General features: G+C 46.9%; 1 protein-coding gene across 1 annotated transcript in view; it reads right to left on the minus strand.

Annotated features, from left to right (window-relative positions):
- The window catches only part of CYB5R1 (cytochrome b5 reductase 1), a 288,183-nt gene that overhangs the window by 130,899 nt on the left and 130,474 nt on the right, over positions 1–26,810 (minus strand). The window lies entirely within an intron of this gene.

The raw sequence follows: 26,810 nt of genomic DNA on the forward strand, positions 1-26,810 counted from the left end.
GGAAGACCCATGACCTCTGAGGGAGACCCAGCTTTCTCACACTGGGCCCTACATTATGCTGCAAAATTTGTTGGTAGTGTTCAGACTTCATAATGCCATGCACACGGTCAAGCAGTCCAGTGCCAGAGGCAGCAAAGCAACCCCAAAACATCAGGGAACCTCCGCCATGTTTGACTGTAGGGACCGTGTTTTTTTCTTTGAATGCCTCTTTTTTTCTCCTGTATACCCTATGTTGATGCCTTTGCTCAAAAAGCTCTACTTTTGTCTCATCTAACCAGAGAACATTCTTCCAAAACGTTTTAGGCTTTTTCAGGTAAGTTTTGACAAACTCCAGCCTGGCTTTTTTATGTCTCGGGGTAAGAAGTGGGGTCTTCCTGGGTCTCCTACCATACAGTCCCTTTTCATTCAGACGCCGACGGATAGTACGGGTTGACACTGTTGTACCCTCGGACTGCAGGGCAGCTTGAACTTGTTTAGATGTTAGTCAAGGTTCTTTATCCAACATCCGCACAATCTTGCGTTGAAATATCTTGTCAATTTTTCTTTTCCGTCCACATCTAGGGAGGTTAGCCACAGTGCCATGGGCTTTAAACTTCTTGATGACACTGTGCACGGTAGACACAGGAACATTCAGGTCTTTGGAGATGGACTTGTAGCCTTGAGATTGCTCATGCTTCCTCACAATTTGGTTTCTCAAGTCCTCAGACAGTTCTTTGGTCTTCTTTCTTTTCTCCATGCTCAATGTGGTACACACAAGGACACAGGACAGCGGTTGAGTCAACTTTAATCCATGTCAACTGGCTGCAAGTGTGATTTACTTATTGCCAGCACGTGTTAGGTGCCACAGGTAAGTTACAGGTGCTGTTAATTACACAAATTAGAGAAGCATCACATGATTTTTCGAACAGTGCCAATACTTTTGTCCACCCTCTTTTATGTTTGGTGTGGAATTAGATCCAATTTGGCTTTAGGACACCTACAGTGGGGGTAGGTGCAAGTTACATTTATAGCACTTTATGGTTCCCCCAGTGTGTTTGTTTATGTTTTTATTTATGTCTGCATAGTTATATGGTAGGTGTTTTTAATTAACCATTAGAACGCAATACCGACCATGTTCTTAGTCACTAGAGCCTAACCCGGACACTTCACTTTTTTTTTTTTCTTTTTAAACTTATGTTGTTTTTTGTCTTTTTTGTAGTTTGATCCATCAATACCCAGTATCTTCTAGAATTTAATGCTTATGAGTTTATTGTCTAGACCTTGTAATTAACCTCATCCTCTATTCAGTGTGTGTGGATAAACTGAGTAGATGATGTGGAAAATACTCGCCATATGTACAATACCCTGGCCTTGTATCATAACGATTACACCTGGGCAGGTGAATACACACGAGTTGTAACCAGCAGCGTCGCTTCAGTCTGCATATATATAACTCAGACTGTAGCGCTGCTGCAGTTAACCTTTTACGTGTATTCTCCTGACAATGTGTGATAAGTAGAGTTGAGCGATACCGTCCGATACTTCAAAGTATCGGATCGGAATGGATCGGCCGATCTTAAAAAAAAGTATCGGTATCGCCGATTCCGATACCGGAAGTCCCATTCAAGTCTATGGGACTTCCGGTATCGGAATAAGAAAAATCCTGTTTTTCCCTTGTACAGCCTCTCTGGGGTCTGTACGGGCCTTTCGGGGGGCTGTGCCGGCCTGCCAGGGGGTCTGTGCAGGCTCCGGTGGTCTGTGCCGGCCTGCCGGGGGGCTGTGCAGGCTCCGGTGGGCTGTGCCGGCCTGCCGGGGGGCTGTGCCGGCCTGCCGGGGGGCTGTGCAGGCTCCGGGGGGCTGTGCCGGCCTGCCGGGGGGCTGTGCCGGCCTGCCGGGGGGCTGTGCAGGCTTCGTGGGTCTGTGCAGGCATCGTCCGATGGGACTACAAGTCCCATCGGGCGATGCCTGCTACCATGACAGTGATTGACACATTAGCCAATGATGGGACAGTAGTAGTCCCATCATCCGGCTAATGTGTTGAATGTAAAAAAAAAAAAAAAAAAATTACATGCTACATACATGCTACATACATACAACATGCATACTACATACATGCTACATTCATACTACATACTACATACATGCTACATTCATACTACATATATACTACATGCAACATACATACTACATATATACTACATGCATGCAACATGCATACTACATATATACTACATGCAACATACATACTACATATATACTACATGCAACATACATACTACATATATACTACATGCATGCAACATGCATACTACATATATACTACATGCTACATACATACTACATATATACTACATACATACTGCATGCTACATACATACATACTACATGCTACATACATACCACATACATACTACATACATACTACATGCTACATATATACTACATATATACTACATGCTACATACATACTACATATATGCTACATACATACTACATACATACTACATGCTACATACATACTACATATATACTACATACATACTACATACATACTACATGCATGCTACATACATACTACATGCTACATACATACCACATACATACTACATACATACTACATGCTACATACATACTACATATATACTACATGCATGCTACATACATACTGCATGCTACATGCATGCTACATACATACTACATACATACTACATGCTACATACATACCACATATATACTACATACATACTACATACAATACATTCATACAATACATACATAGACATACAGCACATATAACATAGAGTAACATACTTACCAATACTTGTCACATTGTTCCCCGAAGCCATTTTTACGGAATAAATATTAACATAACAAACCACAAAAATACTCACCCACGATCCGAAGCAGTCCACGAGTGTGTCCCACGACGATCTTGGGTAGAGAACTGCAGCATCAGCTGTTGCTGCCATTCTCTACGGGCTGCAGGAATCCAATGACGGAAGGTAGGTATCCTTCCGCACTGTATTCCTCCGCCACTTAAAAAAAAAAAGTCCCTAGTCTCACTTTATGCCATTGCTGCGTGGGAAATTCCCACACAGCAATGGCATAAAGTGAGACTAGGGACTTTTTTTTTTTAAGTGGCGGAGGAATACAGTGCGGAAGGATACCTACCTTCCGTCATTGGATTCCTGCAGCCTGTAGAGAACGGCAGCAACAGCTGATGCTGCAGTTCTCTACCCAAGATCGTCGTGGGACACACTCGTGGACTGCTTCGGATCGTGGGTGAGTATTTTTGTGGTTTGTTATGTTAATATTTATTCCGTAAAAGACAATGGCTTCGGGGAACAATGTGACAAGTATTGGTAAGTATGTTACTCTATGTTATATGTACTGTATGTCTATGTATGTATTGTATGAATGTATTGTATGTAGTATGTATGTAGTATATATGTGGTATGTATGTAGCATGTAGTATGTATGTAGTATGTATGTAGCATGCATGTAGCATGCAGTATGTATGTAGCATGCATGTAGTATATATGTAGTATGTATGTAGCATGTAGTATGTATGTAGTATGTATGTGGTATGTATGTAGCATGTAGTATGTATGTAGTATATATGTAGTATGTATGTAGCATGTAGTATGTATGTAGCATGCATGTAGTATATATGTAGTATGTATGTAGCATGTAGTATGTATGTAGCATGCATGTGGTATGTATGTAGCATGTAGTATGTATGTAGCATGCAGTATGTATGTAGTATATATGTAGTATGTATGTAGCATGTAGTATATATGTAGTATGCATGTTGCATGCATGTAGTATATATGTAGTATGTATGTGGTATGTATGTAGCATGTAGTATGTATGTAGCATGCATGTAGTATGTATGTAGTATGCATGTAGTATATATGTAGTATGTATGTAGCATGTAGTATGTATGTAGCATGCATGTAGTATATATGTAGTATGTATGTATGTAGTATGTATGTAGTATATATGTAGCATGTAGTATGTATGTAGCATGCATGTAGTATATATGTGTTATGTATGTAGTATGTATGTAGTATGTATGTGGTATGTATGTGGTATGTATGTAGTATGTATGTTGTATGTATGTAGTATGTATGTGGTATGTATGTAGTATGTATGTAGCATGTAGTATGTATGTAGCATGCATGTAGTATGTATGTAGTATTTATTTATTTTTTTTAACATTTAACACATTAGCCGGATGATGGGACTACTACTGTCCCATCATTGGCTAATGTGTCAATCACTGTCATGGTAGCAGGCATCGCCAGATGGGACTTGTAGTCCCATCGGACAATGCTTGCACAGACCCCTGGACATCAGCACAGCCCCCCGGCAGGCCGGCAAAGCCCCCCGGCAGGCCGGTACAGACCCCCACAGGGTGCACAGACCACCGGCAGGCCGGCACAGCCCCCCGGCAGGCCGGTACAGACCCCCACAGGGTGCACAGACCACCGGCAGGCCGGCACAGCCCCCCGGCAGGCCGGTACAGACCCCGGGCAGTCCACACAGCCCCCCGGCAGGCCGGCAGAGACCCCCGGAAGGCCCGAAATGACGGCGCATCATGATGCGCACACACCGCGCATCATGATGACGTCAGGCTGTCAATCAACTTTGAACTTCCGATTCCGATGCCGACTTCCGATATTGAAAAAATATCGGAAGTCGGTATCGGAATTCCGATACAGCAAGTATCGGCCGATACCCGATACTTGCGGTATCGGAATGCTCAACACTAGTGATAAGTGTCTGAAGTGTGGATGCGTTAGTTTTGCTGTCCTCACTTCAGCATGTCACCAGGCCTGGGTATTGTAGAAGTTGTATCAACTTTATTATGTATACAGTCTTGAGTTCTAAACTGGACACAGTGATGCTAATACAACTAATATGGATAGTCAGTGTTTTTAGGTGTCATAAATAGTTATGGATGCTCTTGCATTCCAAAATGAATAATTGTAACATCATGACAGGTGACACAAATATTAGTTGTATTATCTCCACCGTCGCATCACACCAAACTCAAAGTGTAAAGATAATAAAGATCATACAAGTTGTATGTATAGTCACCTGGTCTTGAGTACTATTAAATGAAGCATGCACAAAACACAGCATCATGAATTCAATCGTACACCTGGCCAGTTGATTATTATATTGAAGTGTAAAAAGAGTGCACTCGGTACAGGTATCAACTAGAGTTGAGCGACTTTTGGTTTTTTAGGGTCGAGTTTCGTTTCGTGAAACCCGACTTTTCCAAAAGTCGGGTCGAGCAAGATCGTCCGATTATAGGGAAAAGTCGGGGTCGTCCCGAAACACGAAACCCAATGTAAGTCAATGGGGAATAAAAGTCGGCAGTGAGAGGAGGACAGGAAACACACCTACAGTGCCCATTTGAATGCCAAAAGCATCAATTCTTCTTACTTAAGCTTGTCAACCTTAATTAACTTCATAATACAAGTTACGCACTGAAAAATGGGGGTTATTTGGCTAAAGTTGTGGGGGGGAGGGCTGGCTGCAGGTTTTCATGTGCCCTGGGCGAAAGAGCGCCCCTTTAACACATACCACAACTCATCATGCTCCGATACGGCAGAGAAATAGCGGTATAGTACAATGAAAAATACTTCACTTTTTACATCTCATGACGAGGCCCATCTATTTCTCCATACAGAATCATTGGTCCCATATAATGTTTGAAACAGTATATGATGAGCTCCACATAATGCTACAGTATATGTTGGTCCCCATGGATGAAGCTCCACTGTCTTATGGGCCCAAATAATGCTCCAAACATAATGGGCCCCATTTCTAATGCTCTAGTGTATAATGGGCCCTGTAAATGCTGCTCCAGTGTCTGATGTCCACCTTTGGAATGTTCCAGTGTATGGTGGGCCCCATCTATCATTCTCCAGAGTATAGTGCTCCCCAAAAATTGCTGTCCCAACATTGAAAACAATCAAATAAGTCTCCTCGCTAGGGAATCCCTGTACTTGTCTGGACTCCTCGTCGTCCCCATCTTCCATCTCACTGCACAGTATTTCAACTTTGCAAGTGCTGTGATCCTGAGCAAGCAGGGGGGGCCCACTCGTTGGCGACGGCACTGGCACAGGGCCCCTGATAGTACGGTGGTGTGTCTGATGGCGGGTGGGCCGAACCTGCACTTTCATCTGCAGCTTCCTCTTTGTCACCGTGTAAGATGGAACTGTATATGGGAAGGGTAACCTGAGTTTCATCAGGGTCAGATTCAGGTCGTGTAGCGTGCGAGGGGAATGTAGTGGTCTGGGTCAATGTACCAGCAGATTCATCGAGCAGTGGCTGGGCATCAGTGCACTTGTGTCGCCCCCAGGAGTACGGTCACCACAGTGGCATTACCTTCTTCCTAGGGAGTGTGATGTCATGCTTGGGAGCAACGAACGATCTCTCTAGCAGGTTAACTGATTGGGCGGCGTTATTCCCACGAGTCATGACCCTCCAAACAGCGTTCATGAAGGCAAAGTGTTTGTTTTACGTGTGCAGTATGGTTGCAAAGCTGAACCTTAAAGGAATGTCCAGAAGGGCACCACCAGGAGTGGAGCCTACGGTTAAATTCGACTCCACCTGGGAAACCTCAACCATGCCAGCTACAGAACAGATGCACACATTGCAAGCTTAATTCCGTTAACGAACGAGACTCCGTCATGCCCCACGGTCCGAGTCCGGCTTACTAGAGGGACACGTGAGGCTCTGGCACATGAGATTGGCCAATAACTGGTGTGTCATGCCCTTACATGTCCGTGGCTGCATGTGCGCTACACTGAAAAGGCCAGCGTTTGTCGCTTACAGGTGCAGATAACCCACTGAACAACGTTAGTGATGGGGATCACTGATTACAATTATTACCCGCGAACAATGATTTCCCAGTAAGTGCAGGTCAACCGCAGTTCCGGAATTAGGCCTAACCGTCATTCCTGAAAAAATGAAAAACTTACGTGTGCAAACCACAGGTGCTGTAGCTTGCTTAATAGCTCGCCAGCCGTTCTCACGCCCAGTATGGATTACACGTGATTGCACAAAGGTGAGAAAGGGTACCGTATCCCCAGATAACATGTATGGATAGCGTACACATTCAAAATATATGTCTATACATCAGGAGGCAGGCTCAGACGGTGTTAGGCCCAGTATGGATTGCACGTGATTGCACAAAGGTTAGAAAGGGTACCGTATCCCCAGATAACATGTATGGATAGCGTACACATTCAAAATATATGTCTATACATCAGGAGGCAGGCTCAGACGGTGTTAAGCCCAGTATGGAGTGCACGTGATTGCACAAAGGTTAGAAAGGGTACCGTTTCCCCGGATAACATGTATGGATAGCGTACACATTCAAAATATATGTCTATACATCAGGAGGCAGGCTCAGACGGTGTTAGGCCCAGTATGGATTGCACGTGATTGCACAAAGGTTAGAAAGGGTACCGTTTCCCCGGATAACATGTATGGATAGCGTACACATTCAAAATATATGTCTATACATCAGGAGGCAGGCTCAGACGGTGTTAGGCCCAGTATGGATTGCACGTGATTGCACAAAGGTTAGAAAGGGTACCGTATCCCCAGATAACATGTATGGATAGCGTACACATTCAAAATATATGTCTATACATCAGGAGGCAGGCTCAGATGGTGTTAGGCCCAGTATGGATTGCACGTGATTGCACAAAGGTTAGAAAGGGTACCGTTTCCCCGGATAACATGTATGGATAGCATACACATTCAAAATATATGTCTATACATCAGGAGGCAGGCTCAGACGGTGTTAGGCCCAGTATGGATTGCACGTGATTGCACAAAGGTTAGAAAGGGTACCGTATCCCCAGATAACATGTATGGATAGCGTACACATTCAAAATATATGTCTATACATCAGGAGGCAGGCTCAGACGGTGTTAGGCCCAGTATGGATTGCACGTGATTGCACAAAGGTTAGAAAGGGTACCGTATCCCCAGATAACATGTATGGATAGCGTACACATTCAAAATATATGTCTATACATCAGGAGGCAGGCTCAGACGGTGTTAGGCCCAGTATGGATTGCACGTGATTGCACAAAGGTTAGAAAGGGTACCGTATCCCCAGATAACATGTATGGATAGCGTACACATTCAAAATATATGTCTATACATCAGGAGGCAGGCTCAGACGGTGTTAGGCCCAGTATGGATTGCACGTGATTGCACAAAGGTTAGAAAGGGTACCGTATCCCCGGATAACATGTATGGATAGCGTACACATTCAAAATATATGTCTATACATCAGGAGGCAGGCTCAGACGGTGTTAGGCCCAGTATGGATTGCACGTGATTGCACAAAGGTTAGAAAGGGTACCGTATCCCCAGATAACATGTATGGATAGCGTACACATTCAAAATATATGTCTATACATCAGGAGGCAGGCTCAGACGGTGTCAGGCACAGTATGGATTTGACGGCCCAGACTACACAGCGGAGGAGCAGGGAGAGGTAAAGATTGCAAATGCTGGGGCCCTGCCCAAGCAAGGGGGCCACTCGTGGGCGTCGGTACTGGCACTGGGCCCCTCATAGTACGGCGGTGTGTCTGACGGCGGGTGTGCACCACCACCGTCAGAGACACTTGATTGCACTATGAAGGACCCTGTGCCAGTGCCCGCACCCAAGAGTCGGCCTACCCACCTGTCCAGGGCAACGGCACTCGCACGGTGTCGTGCGCTAGGTGGTGACCCCAGCCATGGGGGGGGGGAGGCAGCACAGTTAGGGAGTTTTAGAAAGTGGCATATGTTGATGTTGGACATTCAGCTGATGCAAAAGGTGAAATAGGTCAAGTCCCAGGAAGAGGTGGACCAAAGCAAGCCATTTTTCTGTCACCCTATGTGTCATCAGGGGAAGGTGGGACAAAATCCTTGGAAACCCATGCGTGGTTCATTTTAATGAAGGTTAGATCATCCACATTTTGGGTTGACAGACGGGTCCTTTTTTCTGTCAGGATTGATCCAGCTGCACTGAAGACTCTTTCCGATAGCACACTTGCAGCTGGGCAAGCGAGCTCCTGTAAGGCATATTGTGCCAATTCAGGCCAGGTGTCCAGTTTAGCGGCCCAATAGTCAAAGGGGAATGACCTGTGTGGGAGAACATCGATATGGGAGGAAAAGTAGTTTGTAACCATAGTTGACAACTGCTGTCTCCTGTCACTTTCCATCGATGCAGTATTACCAGTTGTGTGAGCGGTACTTGAAAAATCAGTCCACAACATTGTCATGAAACCCCTGTCTCCAACGCCACTTCTGCTGTGTGCACCACGAACACCTCTGCCAAGCTGCCCCTGGCCCGTACGGCTCGTGTGAGAACCATCACCGCTGCTGTGTGCTGGGAATGCCTCAAGCAACCGATTTACCAGAGTTGCTTGTTTATTAGCCAATATTAGGTCAAGGTTCTCCTGTGGCATGATGTTTTGTAATTTGCCTTTATAGCGTGGATCCAGGATGCTGGCCAACCAGTAGTCGTCATCGTTCATCATTTTGGCAATGCGTGGGTCCCTTTTTAGGATCTGCAAGGCATAATCTGACATGTGGGCCAATGTTCCCGGTGTCAATGATGCACTGCGAGTGCTGGTTGGAGGAGCACTTTCTGGCAAATCCACATCCCTCCAGTCATGCACAAACCCTGTACCAGACCTTGCCACGCCAACATTTTCACTTGCCCCACGAGATGCATCCTCCTCCCCTAAGTAATCATCCCCATCATCCTCCTCCTCCTCCTCTTCTTCCTCCACCTCGTCCAGGAGAGGTCCCTGTGCAGACAATGGCTGAATGTCATCAAGGATTCCCTCCTCCTCTTCCTCCTCATCAACATTGGCTGCAGACGCCTGCTCCTTAAGGTGCGTCAAAGTTTGCATGAGCAGACGCATAAGTGGGATGCTCATGCTTAGGATGGCGTCGTCTGCGCTTACCAGTCGTGTGCATTCCTCAAAACACTGAAGGACTTTACAGAGGTCTTTCAGCTTCGACCACTGCACACCTGTCAACTCCATGTCTGCTCTCAAAGTGCCTGGCCGTGTATTCTCCCACAAATGCATTATGGCCTGCCTCTGCTCGCACAGCCGCTCCACCATGTGCAGGGTGGAGTTCCACCTTGTTGCAATGTCGATAATGAGGCGGTGGTTGGGAAGGTGGAGCAATCGCTGCAGCTTCTGCATACGAACGGAGTGTACAGGCGACCGGCGGATGTGCGCGCACAGTCTTCGCACCTTCTGGAGCAGGGCTGTTAACTCCGGATAATTTTTGAGGAAGCACTGCACCACCAGGTTCAAGGTGTGAGCCAAGCAAGGTATGTGGCTGAGTTTTGAAAGGGCTATGGCTGCCACAAAATTACGGCCGTTATCACTAACTACCTTGCCTGCATCAAGATGTACACTGCCCAGCCATGACTCAGTTTGTCGCTTCAAGTACTCGGCCAGCACCTCGGCGGTGTGTCTGTTGCCCAAACACATCATCTGCAACACAGCCTGCTGACGCTTTCCACTAGCTGCTCGATAGGGGGACACATCGTGTGCAACAGTGGCAGCTGCAGATGGAGTGCTCGTATGACTGCGCTCTGTGGACGAGCTTTCGCTTCTGGAGGAGGAGGAGGAGGAGGGTCGAACGCCTACAGCCAACTGTTTCCTATACCGTGGGCTAGGCAGCACTGTCCCACCACCGCTGTCCCCTGTGGACCCTGCATCCACCACATTAACCCAGTGCGCAGTGATGGACACGTAACGGCCCTGGCCATGCCGACTGGACCATGCATCAGTTGTGAGGTGCACCTTTCCGCTCACTGACTGCTTGAGTGCATGGACAATGCAGTCTTTCACATGATGGTGGAGGGCTGGGATGGCTTTGCGAGAGAAGAAGTGGCGACTGGGTAGGTCATAGCGTGGTACTGCATAGGCCATGAGTTCGCGGAAAGCTGTGCTTTCCACCAACCGAAAGGGCATCATCTCAAACGAGATTAGTTTGGCAATGTGGGCGTTCAAACCCAGTGTACGCGGATGAGAGACTGAGTACTTTCTTGACCTACTCATAGTGTCTGGGAGGGTGAGCTGGACTTGAGAGCTGCATATGGTGGAAGTAGCGGTGGACAGGGTGGACTGAGAGAGGGTTGATGATGGTGATGGAGTTGGTGTTCTTTCTGATGGCCTAGAATCAGTCTTTCGTTGATATAACAGTGGGATTCCCTGACTGCTGTGGCCTTGCAACGACACCTCAACATTTGCTGCTGTGCTAACCGGTGGGCTTACAGTGGGGGAAACAATGTAGCGTTGCTGACTACCTTCGTTGTGATCAGTTGCACATGTGGCACTTGAGGTTTGGTGTTGTGTCCACGCTTGCAAGTGCATGCTGGTTAAATGTCTAAGCATGCAACTGGTATTCAAATTTTTCAGATTTTTCCCTCGGCTAAAGGTCTTTGCGCACTTCTTACAGATAACCTTGGCCTGATCATGAGGATTTTGGTCAAAAAAGTGCCACACTGCACTCTTCCTACTTTGGCAGACATTTTGCGGCCTAGCACGCTGTGATCTTTTGACCCTCTGGACAAGCTGTCCAGCAACTCTTCTGATGTTTGGAACCTGTCTTTGGAGTGCTCTGGGCCTGCCAGATAACAGCTGTTGCAATGTCGATGTCTGCTGTGGATGCTCCTCATCTGAGCTATTGGAAGCAGCACCCTCTTCCCCCAATGGATGCCAATCTGGGTCAACAACTGGGTCATCCATCACCTCCTCTTCTATGTAATGTGCACCTTCCTCTGTGTCACCGTGTATGGTGGTATAGTGTGCGGGAAGGGGCACCTGAGTCTCATCAGGGTCAGAATCTGGCTCTGTACACTGCGAGGACAATGTAGTGCTCTGAGTGAATGTACCAGCAGAATCATCCATCAGCGGCTGTGCATTAGTGCACTCCATGTCAGATTCATCTTGGCCTGGGTAATTCACCATTTGACTTGATAATCCAGGCATGGTATGTGAAAACAGCTCCATGGAGTAATCAGTAGTATGGCCTGCGTCATCCTTCAATCTTGGTTGGGGTGAAGGACACAAGGAAAGGTGTGGTTCATGAACATGAGCCTCCAATGACGACTCAGTGCTTTTACTTTTTACAACTGAAGAAGAGGAGGCGATAGAGCTGGAGGCTGAGTCAGCAATGTAAGACAAAACTTTTTCCTGATGCTCTGGCTTTAAAAGCGGTTTGCCAACTCCTAGAAAACTAAGCGTTTGAGGCCTTATGTAGCCAGACGATGACGCAGGCTCAACACCTCCTGCATTCGGTCCTATTTTGCTCTTGCCACTACCATCAGATCCACCACCAACACCATCATTACCAGCTGCCAACCCCCGCCCAATTCCACGGCCTCTTCCACCAGCCTTCCTCATTTTTGGTAGAAATGTAGACAAAATCCAACAAACTATATAGTAATGTAAAACAAGGTACAAGGTGTCTATAGGACAGGGGAGATTTTGAATTTCTGCAGACACTTGTGGACACTGGACACTTTTGGATTGTGTGAGGCCCACTGATATCTGAGCGCTATGTCACAGGCTCGATGGCACAGCTGTGACAAAAGTGACGAGAGGATAAGGGAGATTTTGAATTTCTGCAGACACTTGTGGACACTGGACACTTTTGGATTGTGTGAGGGCCACTGATATCTGAGCGCTATGTCACAGGCTCGATGGCACAGCTGTGACAAAAGTGACGAGAGGATAAGGGAGATTTTGAATTTCTGCACACACTTGTGGACACTGGACACTTTTGGATTGTGTGAGACCCAATGAATATCTGAGCGCTATGTGACAGGCTCGATGGCACAGCTGTGACCAAAGTGACTAGAGGATAAGGGAGATTTTGAATTTCTGCAGACACTTGTGGACACTGGACACTTTTGGATTGTGTGAGGGCCACTGATATCTGAGCGCTATGTCACAGGCTCGATGGCACAGCTGTGACAAAAGTGACGAGAGGATAAGGGAGATTTTGAATTTCTGCAGACACTTGTGGACACTGGACACTTTTGGATTGTGTGAGGCCCACTGATATCTGAGCGCTATGTCACAGGCTCGATGGCACAGCTGTGACAAAAGTGACTAGAGGATAAGGGAGATTGGATTGCTTTTAAAAAAGCAGTTTGCAGAGCAGTGGGTAAACAGCAATGCCAGCCTGTCAGGAAGCCTTAAAAGGCAGCCCAACAACCAACACCACTGATACACCACAATATAGCCTCCCCTTGCACTGCACACACAGTGACTGGTGTGTTGTGCAGGCCAAATCGCTAGCAGCAGAAGCAGTTTTTTTTTCTTCTCAGCAGGACAAAAAAAAAAAATTGGGATTGCTTTTAAAAAAGCAGTTTGCGGAGCAGTGGGTAAACAGCAATGCAGGAATGTCAGGAAGCCTTAGAAGGCAGCCCAACAACCAACACCACTGATACACCACTATATAGCCTCCCCTTGCACTGCACACACAGTGACTGGTGTGTTGTGCAGGCCAAATCGCCAGCAGCAGAAGCAGTTTTTTTGTCTTCTTCCCTGCCTAACGCTCTCCCTACAGAATCAGCAGCAACCTCTCCCTATACTGAGATCGGCAGAAGTAAGATGGCGGTCGGCGTGCACGCCCTTTTATACCCCCTGTGACGCCCACCAAAGCAAGCCAATCACTTGCATGCCCTTCTGAAAGATGGTGGTGACCCCTGCCTATGTCATCACGTTGCCCACAGTGTCCGTGGATCCTGATTGGCTGAAAAAGAGCGCAAAACAAACTTTTGAAACACGACTTTGGCGCGTAAGTCGCCGACCTCGTGGCCGACCTCATCCTAGGGTCGGGTTTCGTTTCATGAAACCCGACTTTGCCAAAAGTCGGCGACTTTTGAAATTTTTCGACCCGTTTCGCTCAACTCTAGTATCAACAATTTTTTTTATTAACATAAACTCAAAAGTAAACTTTGCTACACCATTTGGTCTTGCCAGGCCACCCGTCCTAGATCTGAATTGAAGTAGGTCGCAGATTGGTCCCTCATTTGGCCAACTTCAATGGATAAACTGAGAGGGTGCTGATTAAATTCTGGCAAGGGGTTAGGAGCGGCATCATCAAGTTCAAAGTTCGCCCTGTTGTGAGTTCATTTTTCCCTTCACCATTAAAGTCTGATGAACTCCCTCCTCTGGTGAAGGAAGGTAGTGAGGCTGATTACCAAACACCTGGGCAGCTAGATGATGACTGGGTGGCTGGAATTGAGGACTGGATATAAGGCTGCCGACGCCCTTCTTCCTGGCTGGTGATTTTCCTGCTGGATTCTTGGAGACCAGTCTGATTCCTGCATCTCAAAGCTAAGTTTTTCTGCTCTGCTTTGTACTCTTCAGTTTTGTTTTTGTTTTGCCTTGTTTTTTGGGAGTTCTGCCATCCCGGCCGGGGGTGAGCTGAATTCCATTTTTGTCTCTGATCTGTTGATCTTTTGCTCTGTCTTCAGAATATACCTGAGTGCTGATATAGTCTTTTGAAGCTTAGCGACTTCAGGGCCTGTTTTTCCTATCAGTCGGTTGGCTCTTTTTGATAGGGTTTTTGCGGATGGCAGACAGCAGCTTTCCTATCCTGTCCTATGTAGTTAGCTTGGGCCCCATCATTTGCTCAACCTATCTTTCTATCTGTGTTAGTGTTTTCATCTTGCTTCACCGTCATTATATGTTGGGGGCTGCCTATTGCTTTGGGGTCTGCTCTGGGGGAGTTTAGTTTTTCCCCTTTCTGTATTTAGGCTTTGTAGTTCTCCGGCTGTAATCGAGGGGTCTAGGGCACCATAGGAACCCCCCACGGCTACTGCTAGTTGTTGTGGATAGGTTCAGGGCTCTGCAATCCGATAGCTTCCAACCTCTCTGGTTTTTCTGGACTTAGCTGGTATTTTGTTTTTTCCTCCTTCGGTGACTCATCATAACATAATCACCAGCCATACTGCAGATCCTAGGGTACTCAATAGCAGGAGAGAATTGTAAAAAAAAAAAAGGAAAAAAAAAGTGTCAAAATTTTTTTTTTTCTGTGTGCATATTTTTTCCTCTATATCTCTGAGGCCGTAGGGGGAATTTTTCTCTCAATGGAGATGAAGCAATTGTCTGATCGTGTGGAGCAGCTCGCTGCTGAAGTGCAGGGAATTTCCGCCTATCTTGCTCATTCACATGCTGCTGAACCAAAGATTCCCACTCCTGATGTGTTTTTTGGGGATCGGTCTAAATTCTTGAATTTCAAGAATAATTGTAAATTATTTTTGCCTTGAAGCCTAACTCGGCGTTGAACTCCGCGCAGCAGGTTAAAATTGTCATCTCTTTGCTGCGCGGCGATCCCCAGGATTGGGCGCTTTCTTTGAAACCTGATGATCCTATTCTGAATAATGTGAACGCATTTTTTCAAGCCTTGGGGTTGTTGTATGATGAACCTAATGCTATTGATCAGGCTGAAAAGACCATGTTGGCATTAAGCCAGGGTCGGGATTCGGCAGAGATGTACTGTCAAAAATTCCGAAAGTGGGCGGTCCTTACTACCTGGAATGATGGTGCCTTGGCAGCCCTCTTTCAGAAGGGTTTGTCAGAAACTGTAAAAGATACTATGGTGGGATTTCCTGTTCCCTCTGGTCTTGACGATTCTATGTCATTAGCCATTCAGGTGGATCGGCGTTTACGTGAACGCAAAACTACACGAGAGATGTTGCCACCTGTTGAACAAATGTCTGAACCTATGCAATGTGATAGAGTTTTGTCTAGGGCGCAACGTCAGGAGTTCAGAAGGCGTAATAAGCTGTGTTTTTTTTGTGGAGATGCCTCGCATATTATTTCTGTCTGCCCTAAACGAGAGAAACGTTGTGCACACACGTTTTCTGTGGGTGGTGTTCAACCTAAGTTTCTTCTGGCAGTTACTCTGATCTGCTCCCTGTCCACATTTTCCGCCAAGGCTTTTGTGGATTCAGGAGCAGCTCTGAACCTGATGGACTTGGATTTTGCTAAATGTTGTGGATTTCCTATGACACCTCTGCGGATGCCTATCCCTTTGAGGGGTATTTATGCTACTCCTTTGGCGAAGAATAAACCTCAGTTTTGGACCCAGGTGGTAATGCGGGTCGCCCCAGACCATCAAGAAAATTGCAGATTTTTGGTGTTGCATAATTTGCATGATACCATTGTTCTGGGGTTTCCCTGGTTGCAAATCCATAATCCAGTTCTGGATTGGAAATCTTTGTCTGTGGTGAGTTGGGGTTGTCGGTGTGCCCTTAGTGATGCTCCTGTTTTCTCCACCTCTCCCCAGTCGCATGATGTTCCTGACTATTTGGCTGACTTTTATGATGTATTTAGTGAGAATGAGTCTGTGTCTTTGCCTCCTCATAGGAGTTATGACTGTGCAATTGAGCTGAACCCGGGGTGTAAATTCCCCAAGGGTCGGCTTTTCAATTTATCTGTACCCGAGCACGCGGCTATGCGATCCTATATTATGGAGGCATTGGAGAAGGGTCATATTAGACCATCCTCTTCACCTTTAGGTGCTGTTTTTTTTTCGTGGCTAAAAAGGATGGTTCATTAAGGCCTTGTATTGACTATCGTGCCCTCAACAAAATTACTGTTAAATATCAGTATCCGTTACCCCTGATTTTGGATCTATTCTCCAGAGTTAAAGGTGCTTGCTGGTTTACCAAGCTTGACCTCAGGGGGCGTATAATCTTATCCGCTTTAAGCAGGGGGATGAATGGAAGACGGAGTTTAATACTCCGGAGGGACATTTTGAGTACCTGGTGATGCCTTTTGGGCTCACTAATGCCCCTTCTGTCTTCCAGTGCTTCATGAACGATATATTCCGAGACTTTGTGGATAAATTTTTGATTATCTATCTGGATGATATTTTGATCTTCTCCAAGAATTGGGACTCTCATGTGGAACATGTTCGGACTGTGTTCCGGATTTTGAGGGAGAATTCCCTGTATGTCAAGGGATCGAAATGTCTTTTTGGGGTACAGAGGATTTCATTTTTGGGATTTATTTTGTCTCCGTCAACTATTGAAATGGACCCGGCAAAGGTACAGGCCATTTATGATTGGGTTCAGCCCACTTCTTTGAAGGCCCTCCAGAAGTTTTTGGGTTTGGCTAATTTTTATCGGAAATTTATAGCTAATTTTTCTGGTATTGCCAAGCCACTGACGGATTTGACTAGGAAGGGTGCTGATGTGCTGAATTGGTCTCCGGAGGCTGTTTCTTCCTTTCAGGAGCTGAAACGAAGATTCACTTCTGCTCCGGTTTTGCGGCAACCTGATGTCTCACTCCCGTTTCAGGTGGAGGTGGACGCTTCTGAGATTGGTGCAGGAGCGGTGTTGTCCCAAAAAGATCCTGTGACATCTAAAATGAATCCTTGTGCTTTCTTTTCCCGAAAGTTCTCCCCATCCGAACGTAACTATGATGTGGGGAATTGGGAACTGTTGGCCATGAAATGGGCATTTGAGGAGTGGAGACATTGGTTGGAGGGAGCCAAACACCAAGTCGTGGTCCTTACTGACCACAAGAATTTGATTTACCTGGAGTCGGCCAAGCGCTTGAATCATAGACAGGCAAGGTGGGCCTTGTTTTTCACACGTTTTGATTTTGTGGTCTCTTTTCTTCCGGGCACTAAGAATGTCAAGGCAGACGCCCTCTCTAGGAGTTTCCTTGCTGATTCTCCTGTTGTGACTAAGCCAGCTACCATCTTAGGCGAGGGGGTAGTTCTTTCTGCCATCTCGCCCGATTTGAGACGTGCTCTGGAAGAGTTTCAGGAGGACAAACCTGAGCATTGTCCCAGTGGAAAGTTGTATGTTCCTGACCAGTGGAGGAAGAGAGTGATGTCTGAAGTTCATTGCTCTGCATTGGCTGGTCATCCAGGTATTTTTGGTACTAGAGATCTGGTGAGTCGGTCTTTTTGGTGGCCCGCCTTGTCTCATGATGTCAGGAATTTTGTGCAGTCCTGTGGGACTTGCTCCCGGTCTAAACCTTGTTCTCGCTCTAGTGGCTTGTTGATGCCTTTGCCAGTGCCCAGGAGGCCATGGACCCATATTTCAATGGATTTCATCTCTGATATGCCTGTCTCTCAGAGAATGACTGTTATTTGGGTGATTTGTGATAGATTCTCTAAGATGGTCCATCTTGTACCACTCGCTAAGTTGCCATTTTCCTCTGAGTTGGTGCCCTTGTTTTTGCAACAGGTGGTTCGCTTGCACGGGATTCCTGAGAACATTGTATCTGACAGAGGAGTTCAGTTTGTGTCTAGATTTTGGAGGACTTTCTGTTCCAAGCTGGGAATTCAGTTGTCCTTCTCCTCTGCATTTCACCCTCAGACCAATGGGCAGACGGAGAGAACAAACCAGACTTTGGAGTCGTATTTGAGATGTTTTATTTCTGCCGATCAGGATGATTGGGTTTCATTTTTGCCCTTGGCCGAATTTGCTTTAAATAATAGAGCTAGTTCTGCCACTTTGATGTCACTTTTTTTGTAACTTTGGTTTTCACCCTCGATTTTCTTCAGGGCAGGTGGAGCCTTCTGCCTGCCCAGGTGTTGACACTGTGGTGGAGAGAATGCACCAGATCTGGGACCAAGTAGTGGATAAGTTGTCTCTCTCCCAGGAAAAGGCCCAGCGGTTTTCCAACCGGCGTAGGACCGTTGGTCCCCAGTTTAAGGTGGGTGATATGGTTTGGTTGTCATCAAAAAATATCGCTATGAATGTGGCTTCTCCTAAGTTTAAGCCTAGATTTATTGGACCTTACAAGATTTTGGAGATTATTAATCCGGTCTCTTTTCGGTTGGCTCTTCCTGTCACATTTAAAATTCATAATGTGTTTCATAAGTCCTTGTTGAAGAGGTTTTTGAACCAGTAGTTCCTGTGGTGGCACCTCCTGACCCTATATTGGTTGAAGGTAACATGGAATATGAGGTAGAGAAGATACTGGATTCCCGTCTGGCTAGACGGAGACTCCAGTATTTGGTTAAGTGGAAGGGTTATGGTCAGGAGGATAATTCCTGGGTCTCTGCCTCTGATATTCATGCCGATAGATTGGTGCGTGCCTTTCATCGGGCTCACCCGGATCGCCCTGGTGGCATGGATGAGGGTTCGGTGACCCCTCCTCAAGGGGGAGGTACTGTTGTGAGTTCATTTTTCCCTTCACCATTGAGGTCTGATGAACTCCCTCCTCTGGTGAAGGAAGGTAGTGAGGCTGATTACCAAACACCTGGGCAGCTAGATGATGACTGGGTGGCTGGAATTGAGGACTGGATATAAGGCTGCCGACGCCCTTCTTCCTGGCTGGTGATTTTCCTGCTGGATTCTTGGAGACCAGTCTGATTCCTGCATCTCAAAGCTAAGTTTTTCTGCTCTGCTTTGTACTCTTCAGTTTTGTTTTTGTTTTGCCTTGTTTTTTGGGAGTTCTGCCATCCCCGGCTGGGGGTGAGCTGAATTCCATTTTTGTCTCTGATCTGTTGATCTTTTGCTCTGTCTTCAGAATATACCTGAGTGCTGATATAGTCTTTTGAAGCCTAGCGACTTCAGGGCCTGTTTTTCCTATCAGTCGGTTGGCTCTTTTTGATAGGGTTTTTGCGGATGGCAGACAGCAGCTTTCCTATCCTGTCCTATGTAGTTAGCTTGGGCCCCATCATTTGCTCAACCTATCTTTCTATCTGTGTTAGTGTTTTCATCTTGCTTCACCGTCATTATATGTTGGGGGCTGCCTATTGCTTTGGGGTCTGCTCTGGGGCAGTTTAGTTTTTCCCCTTTCTGTCTTTAGGCTTTGTAGTTCTCCGGCTGTGATCGAGGGGTCTAGGGCACCGTAGGAACCCCCCACGGCTACTGCTAGTTGTTGTGGATAGGTTCAGGGGTCTGCAATCCGATAGCTTCCAACCTCTCTGGTTTTTCTGGACTTAGCTGGTATTTTATTTTTTCCTCCTTCGGTGACTCATCATAACATCGCCCCTTCATTTTTCCTGGGCTTGGAAGCTTGTAGCCATTTTCTCTCGGATCTCTGAGCTACTCACATGTGTCCTGCTCTCTGCAAAATCATTGCTTCTGTCAGGCGGATTCCGGTGAGAGTTTAATGCAGGTATGTGATATGTGCTATATATCTGTGTTAGCTAGCCATAATGGAGCTCCCATGATATGTGCAATGTATTTCCAGCTCATTGTAATGCTCTTGCACTGCATGTAGTTAATGCCCTGTTCAGCTAGTGCAATGCTGGCAGCCTTAAGTGGCTTAGATATCTCTACTCAACCTCTGTAATAATGCCTGCTACTATTATAATAGCACCCTGCATTACTGCTGTGTTGTTATCTGCCAGTGCTGATGTTTTGTACTGTCTGTTTCTTTTTAGTTTTTACCCGATCTCATCCACAATTGTGTTCACCAATCTCCTCCACTATATCATACGTTATCATCTAACATTGTTGTTCACATCATCTCAATAAAGATAGACTTAAGCACCCATACAGTCTTTTTACTGGGAGTGGATGAAGGGTTTAGCCATATGCTGGAATCCACACAGCATCATACGTGGAAGAAGGCAGGACAGTAAAAACAGAACTGCTGGTCGCAGGCAGTAAGGGACCGCTATCACCCAGACTGCACAGCATGCGGGTATTACAGCAGCCGCCATACAGCTGCAGGGAACAACAGTCCAAGGCCTAGTAAGAACAGATTAGCTGCCTTCAGTGAAACTGATAGACGGTCGCAGGCTGCAGTTGATTAGACTGTACGGGACAGCTAACACCCACACTGCTCCGCATACGGGTATCATAGCAGCCGCCATACAACCACAGAACAAGAGTGCAGTCCGCCAACTAGTGCTACACCATTCCCACCACGTGGACGCCCGCCACACATAGACTGTTTCCTGCCAATATACTCAGCAGTACGTAGCTAAACTCACAATGTCTCGAAACAGCACATCCTCACTCAAAACGAGGTCACGAGCAAGTTCTAGCAGGTCGTCAATAGCAGAGCTCGCTGCTGTCGCTCATGCCAAAGCCGAAGCAGCCAAAGTGAGATCCTCCTCTGACGAACGAGAGATGCATCTAAAGCTGAGACAAGCAGAGCATGAAGCAGAGAGAGAAGCGGAAACCGCACGTTTGCAGGCAGAGAGAGAGAAGCGAGCGGAAACCGCACGTTTGCAGGCAGAGAGAGAAGTGGAAGTTGCACGTTTGCAAGCAGAGCTAGAAAAAATTGCGGCAGACAAAGAGACAGCAGCTGCAATAGCTAAGGCAGAGTACTAGGAAGCTATGAAGAATCCTGATTATGAGAGATGCAGCAACATTCTCGGACCAGATCTAGAGCAGCAAGATCCAGCGCAGTGTGTTGCAGAGTACGTCCGTCGACATTCCGGCGTGGATGACAGCCCTGACGCATCATATTGATCAGCCTATGCCGATTACCAGTGATCCAATCCCGAACTTCACTACCATAGACGAGGAGACGTCCAGCACAGCGATGTCGACAACAGCTACCGTTCCACTGAGCAGAAGGTACAGCTCCCATCCCGCCTTAAAGAGACACCTTCTTCACCGAGAAGGTACTGCACAGACTATCCGGAGTCAGAAGCGTCTTACAGGTATGCTGATACACCACACACTAGACATGACTAGAACACACCGGCTCGTGCTAGCACTGACGAAGCCACCATGGACTTTGCAAAGTTCTTTGCCCACCGAGAACTGGTTACCAAAGGACTTGTAAAGTTTACTGACAAACCCCAGAATTATAGGTCATGGCAAGCTTGGTTCCGGAACACCATTCATGGTCTGGACCTTTCTTGTAGTGAAGAGTTAGACCTCCTAGTAAAGTGGCACGGAAGTGAGTCGGTCGAGCATGCCAAAAGAATAAGACTATGGTTAGTCGGTGCAAAGAGAAATGTGAGCAAACTCATCTTTAACTGTGTTATGTGTCGCAAACTCCCTGGCATGTTCCAAAATCCGAAGATGGCCAATCTTTCATCTGACAGACTTAGCACTGAACCCCCCTTCACCAAAGTTGGACTAGATGTATTCGGTCCTTGGTCTGTGGTTACTCGACGCACTAGGAAGACCAATACTGAAGCAAATTGTTGGGCAGTTCTATTCACTTGTCTGTCCATCAGAGCTCTTCATATCGAAGTAATCGAATCTATGGACACTTCAAGTTTCATAAATGCGTTTCGACGCTTCACCGCAATCAGAGGCCCTGTGAAACATATTCGCTCTGACAGAGGTGCGAATTTCATTGGAGTAGCAAGAGAACTCCAAATCCCTTCTAATTTAGACATTGCTAATTTTGAAAGGTACCTAGACGAGAAAGGATGCACCTGGACTTTCAATCTACCACATTCTTCACACATGGGAGGGGCCTGGGAGAGAATGATAGAGTCTAGTATCTTGCGTGCTATGCCTATCTTCTTACAAACAAACACCATGCTTAAACTTGAGAGTCTAACTACGTTCTTGGCCGAGGTATCAGCTATCATGAACGCCAGGCCACTGTCGGCACTTTCCAGCGATTCCCGAGGCCCGACAGTCCTTACTCCTGCAATGCTACTCACGTAGAAAACCTGTGTCCCGAGAGCTCCATTTGGAGAATTCAATGATAAAGACCTCTACAGACAACAATGGAGGCAAGTGCAAAGCGTGTCCAATGTCTTCTGGGACAGATGGAAGAAGCAATATCTCTACACTCTGCAAACCAGGACAAAGTGGCAAAAGGACCACCCAAACTTCCAACCCGGTGATGTTGTACTTGTCAAAGACAGTCAGTCACATCGAAATGAGTGGCCACTCGGCCTAGTCACCAAGCCTCTTCCCAGCAAGGATGGGAAAGTGCGCAAAATAGAGGTCAAAGTGTGCAAACTAGGGGAGAACAAACTGTTCCTCAGGCCAGTTACTGAACTTGTACTGTTATTGTCCCCAAAAGAATCAAATAGTGGCATTCATTGATGCTAAGTGGGGAGTGTTCTTCCCATTCATGTGCAGCAAGAAATTTCTTAATTGCTGTTCCAGCTATGGCTAGAGTTGAGCGAAACGGGTAGGTCAAATTCAAAAATAGCCGACTTTAGCTAAAGTCGGGTTTCGCCGATCGAAACCCGACCATAGCGTGAGGTCGACCATGAGGTCGCCGATCAGAGCGCCAAAGTCGCGTTTCAAATAATGCTTCCAGCGCCTTTTCTCAGCCAATGATGGAGGATGCACACTGTGGGCAACGCAATGACATGGGCAGCGGCCACCACATCTTAGAGAAGGGCATTGAAGTGATTGGCTGGCTTTGTGTGGCATCACAGTGGGTATAAAAGGCCGTGACCGCCGACCGCCATCTTACTTCTGCCGATCTTTGAATAGGGAGAGGTGCTGCGCTGCTGCTGCTGATTCTGAATAGGGAGAGAAGAAGAAAAACAAAATTGTTTCTGCTGATAGTGCTTTTCACTGTACGGCTAGTGTGCAGTGAAAGGGGACAATTTTTGTTGTGTGCAGCAGCGCTGGTGGTGATTAGGCTGCCTTTTAAGGCTACCTGCTAGCTGCATTGCTGTGTGCACACTGCTGTTCAAACTGCTTTTTTCAAAGCACTCCAACTTTTATTATTTTGCTCTGGTGAGTTACTGAGCGTTCATTTTTTCACACACCATATAGCAGTGTACGCTCCTCACACACTACCGTGTATCGGCTGGTATCACGGACAAATAGAAGCTGTGTGTGACTCTGGAAAAACAAGCCGAGGAGATTTTCCATTTTTCCAGACTTACACCTTAAAGAGCTGTCCGCTTTTTAAACAGTTTTGTATACAGTATCTACTGTTTGATAACAGTCAAAACTAGACAGAGACAGAGTGTGTCAGTCCGTATAGAAATAGACGGAGATTGACAATTTTCCATACAGACACCGTATAGTGGTGTACACTCCTCACACACTACCATGTACCACCTTGTATCACGGACAAATAGAAGCTATCTGTGTGTGACTCTGGAAAAACAAGCCGAGGAGAGTTTCCATTTTTCCAGACCTACACCTTATAGAGCTGTCAGCTTTTTAAACAGTTTCGTATATCTGCTGTTTGATAACGGTCAAAACTAGACAGAGACAGCCTGTGTCAGTCCGTATAAAAATAGACAGAGATTGACAATTTTCCATACACACACCGTATAGAGCTGTCTGATTCTCAAACAGTATTGTATATCTGCCTTTTGCATTTCAGTCACATCTATACAGAGTCAGCGTGTGTTTGTGTGACACTCCGTAAATACATATACGGATATTGTTAGTTACACAAAAAACGTATACAGCTGTACACTTCTGATACAGTTCCGTATATCACATACTGTGAGAGCATCTGTGACTAACAAAATATATACTTAGATTTAATTTTTTTAATACACCTTACACAGGTGGACGCTCCTCATACAGTACCATCTCTCTGCTGGTATTTTTGGTACGTTTTCCCAAACATGAGAAAGTATGGTGGAAGAGGCCACGGACGTGGGCAGGGGGGCGCAGCTGTTATTGATGGTGGAGGTGCATCAGCTGGTTCTGGCAAAAGCACAATAGCAGCTAAGGCAGGAGGTGTTGAGCCTGCGTCATTGTCTGGCACAAGAAGACCTGTAAGGTTACCTTTTCTTGGCGTAGGAAAACCGCTTTTAAAGCCGGAGCATCAGGAACAGGTTTTGGCGTTGTGGTGTAGTAACCACTGTGTCCGCTAGGGGGCGCTGTGTGGAGGTTCCAGGAGAAAGGATGAATGGCAGAATATTGAATGGCCGTTAGATATCTCAAAGTGGGTGGCTTTGAGGTGGAGACTTATAGGTGTGTGATCAGCAAGGTCTTTGCTGAGATGCTGATTTAATATGAGAGGGAGAAGTCTCCAGGTAACTAGAGAGATGGGCGGGTCTGGTTACCTATAAACCCACCCAGAGGTGGGTCTGAAAAATGCCTGTAGTAAAAGGCTGTGTGAGTGTGTGAAGGACCTGTGATGAGGTCATAGTCACGTGACCCGGCAGGCGTGGCTATGGACCATATAATGTGGCCAGGGTAGGTCACATGAGGTGAATGCAGGGACCTGGTTGGTCCAGAGCGGAAGGTCCCGTGCGCAGAATTGTCTCCTAGCTAACAGCCTGTGTGTGGCTGTGTGTAATGGCTGCCAGAGCCTGAAAATTCCCTGGAGGGATATGGACGTCTGCAGCATGAGTGACGGAACCATGTGGAGACCCTGACGTGGGTGAGATAAATGAGGCTAAGAGAGCCTGTACGCTGGACATTGAACAACCTGTGTGAACACTGGGTTTACAGTGGGAAGCTATAATGGACGCCCTGCTGTTTATGTGAAGTTTTTGTTGATTGCTTCTATTGGTTTATGCTGCATAATAAACCGCATGGACTGCTATGTTTAATGGAAAACCCGGCCCGGATGTGTTTTTTTCGCTGCCAAGCGAGAATTCCCTATGTAAATGACAGCGCTACCTCACATTTGGTGGAGAAAGCTATGGGCAATATTGTAGCCTTGTTGCTGGGAGCAATGGAAGAGGACTGCAAAGTCGGTTGCTAAGGGCAACGGTTTCAAAAAAAGCGTATGTTGCAGTGCTGGCAACGCTGAGCCAGGACGGCTGACGGTTGGGGAAGCCATTGCCCGGCTGTGATCCTGGAACCGTGGGGCAGCCTAGTGAGTAAGGCACTGTCCGAATCGGTGAGCTCAGTGCGGCCGTTTCCTCAGGAGAAAGAGACTGGTGTTTACTAGGATACCTCTTCTGTAGAGGGGTCCGAGAACCTGCGCGGCCAGCAGGTGACGGTCGTGAAAAACGTGTTTTACTGACCAAGATCAGTGAGAAAAAGACTGGTGATTGCTGTAGGGTGCCTCTGAGGAGAAGAGGTATCCGAGGACCTGTGTGGCCGACACAGGTGGCGGACGGGTGTTCGTGTTGTACTGACCTGGGTCAGTGGGAAAGACTGCTCCTCGAGGCTTCAGTGAGCAAGGTCCTGGAGGGTCAGTGTTGGGAAGATCCCTGGAGAACATGGTATGACCTTGGACTTGGTGACGCGTAAGTGGTGAGGCAGTCTCAGGCCGAGACGGATGTCCTGAATAGCACCCGCTAAGCCCCTGGACCTGGTGAGGCCGGTGTGTTGGGAAACCCTGGAAAGAGGGTCGGCTCCCTGAATAGCACCCGGTGCGCCCTGTGTGTTGGACGGTCTCAGGCGGAGACGGTGCGTCCTGAATAGCACACAGACAGGACACGTGAGTTTTGTTTTGGTGTGGCCGGTGTGTTGTGAAACCTTGGGAGGAGGGTCGCTCCCTGAATAGCACCCGGTGCGCCCTGTGTGTTGGACGGTCTCAGGCGGAGACGGTACGTCCTGAATAGCACACAGAAAGGACACGTGATTTTTTTGAGTTTTTTTTGTGTGGTGGTTTTCTTTTCTTCTTTTCTCAACTCAGCCTGCGGTGGCTCAGTGGAAGTCAAGAAGGTGACAAGCGGCTTGATGTGGCTCAGTGGGGTCACGATGGTGACAAGTGGCTTCCGGTAACTCGGTGGGGTTACGAAGGGGACAAGTGGCTTCCGGTGGAACGGCGGGTCCATGAAGACGGCGCAGCAGGAGCTGCAGTGACTCTAGCCTCTGTGTGCGAACAGCAGCCAGTGGTGTCGATGATCGGTGACAGCAGAAGCTGTGGTGGTGCCAAAAAGGACTTATGTGGTATCGCTAAGACATAAACTGTGCTGTGTAAACTGTGGTCTGAGAAGACCGGTAAAACGGACATGGGGAAATCCCGAAAGGGGGTGCTGGC

The sequence above is a fragment of the Dendrobates tinctorius genome, unplaced genomic scaffold, assembly GCF_039654945.1.
Source record: "Dendrobates tinctorius isolate UK_male_01 unplaced genomic scaffold, ASM3965494v1 ptg000127l, whole genome shotgun sequence".
In the NCBI taxonomy this organism is placed as follows: Eukaryota; Metazoa; Chordata; class Amphibia; order Anura; family Dendrobatidae; genus Dendrobates; species Dendrobates tinctorius.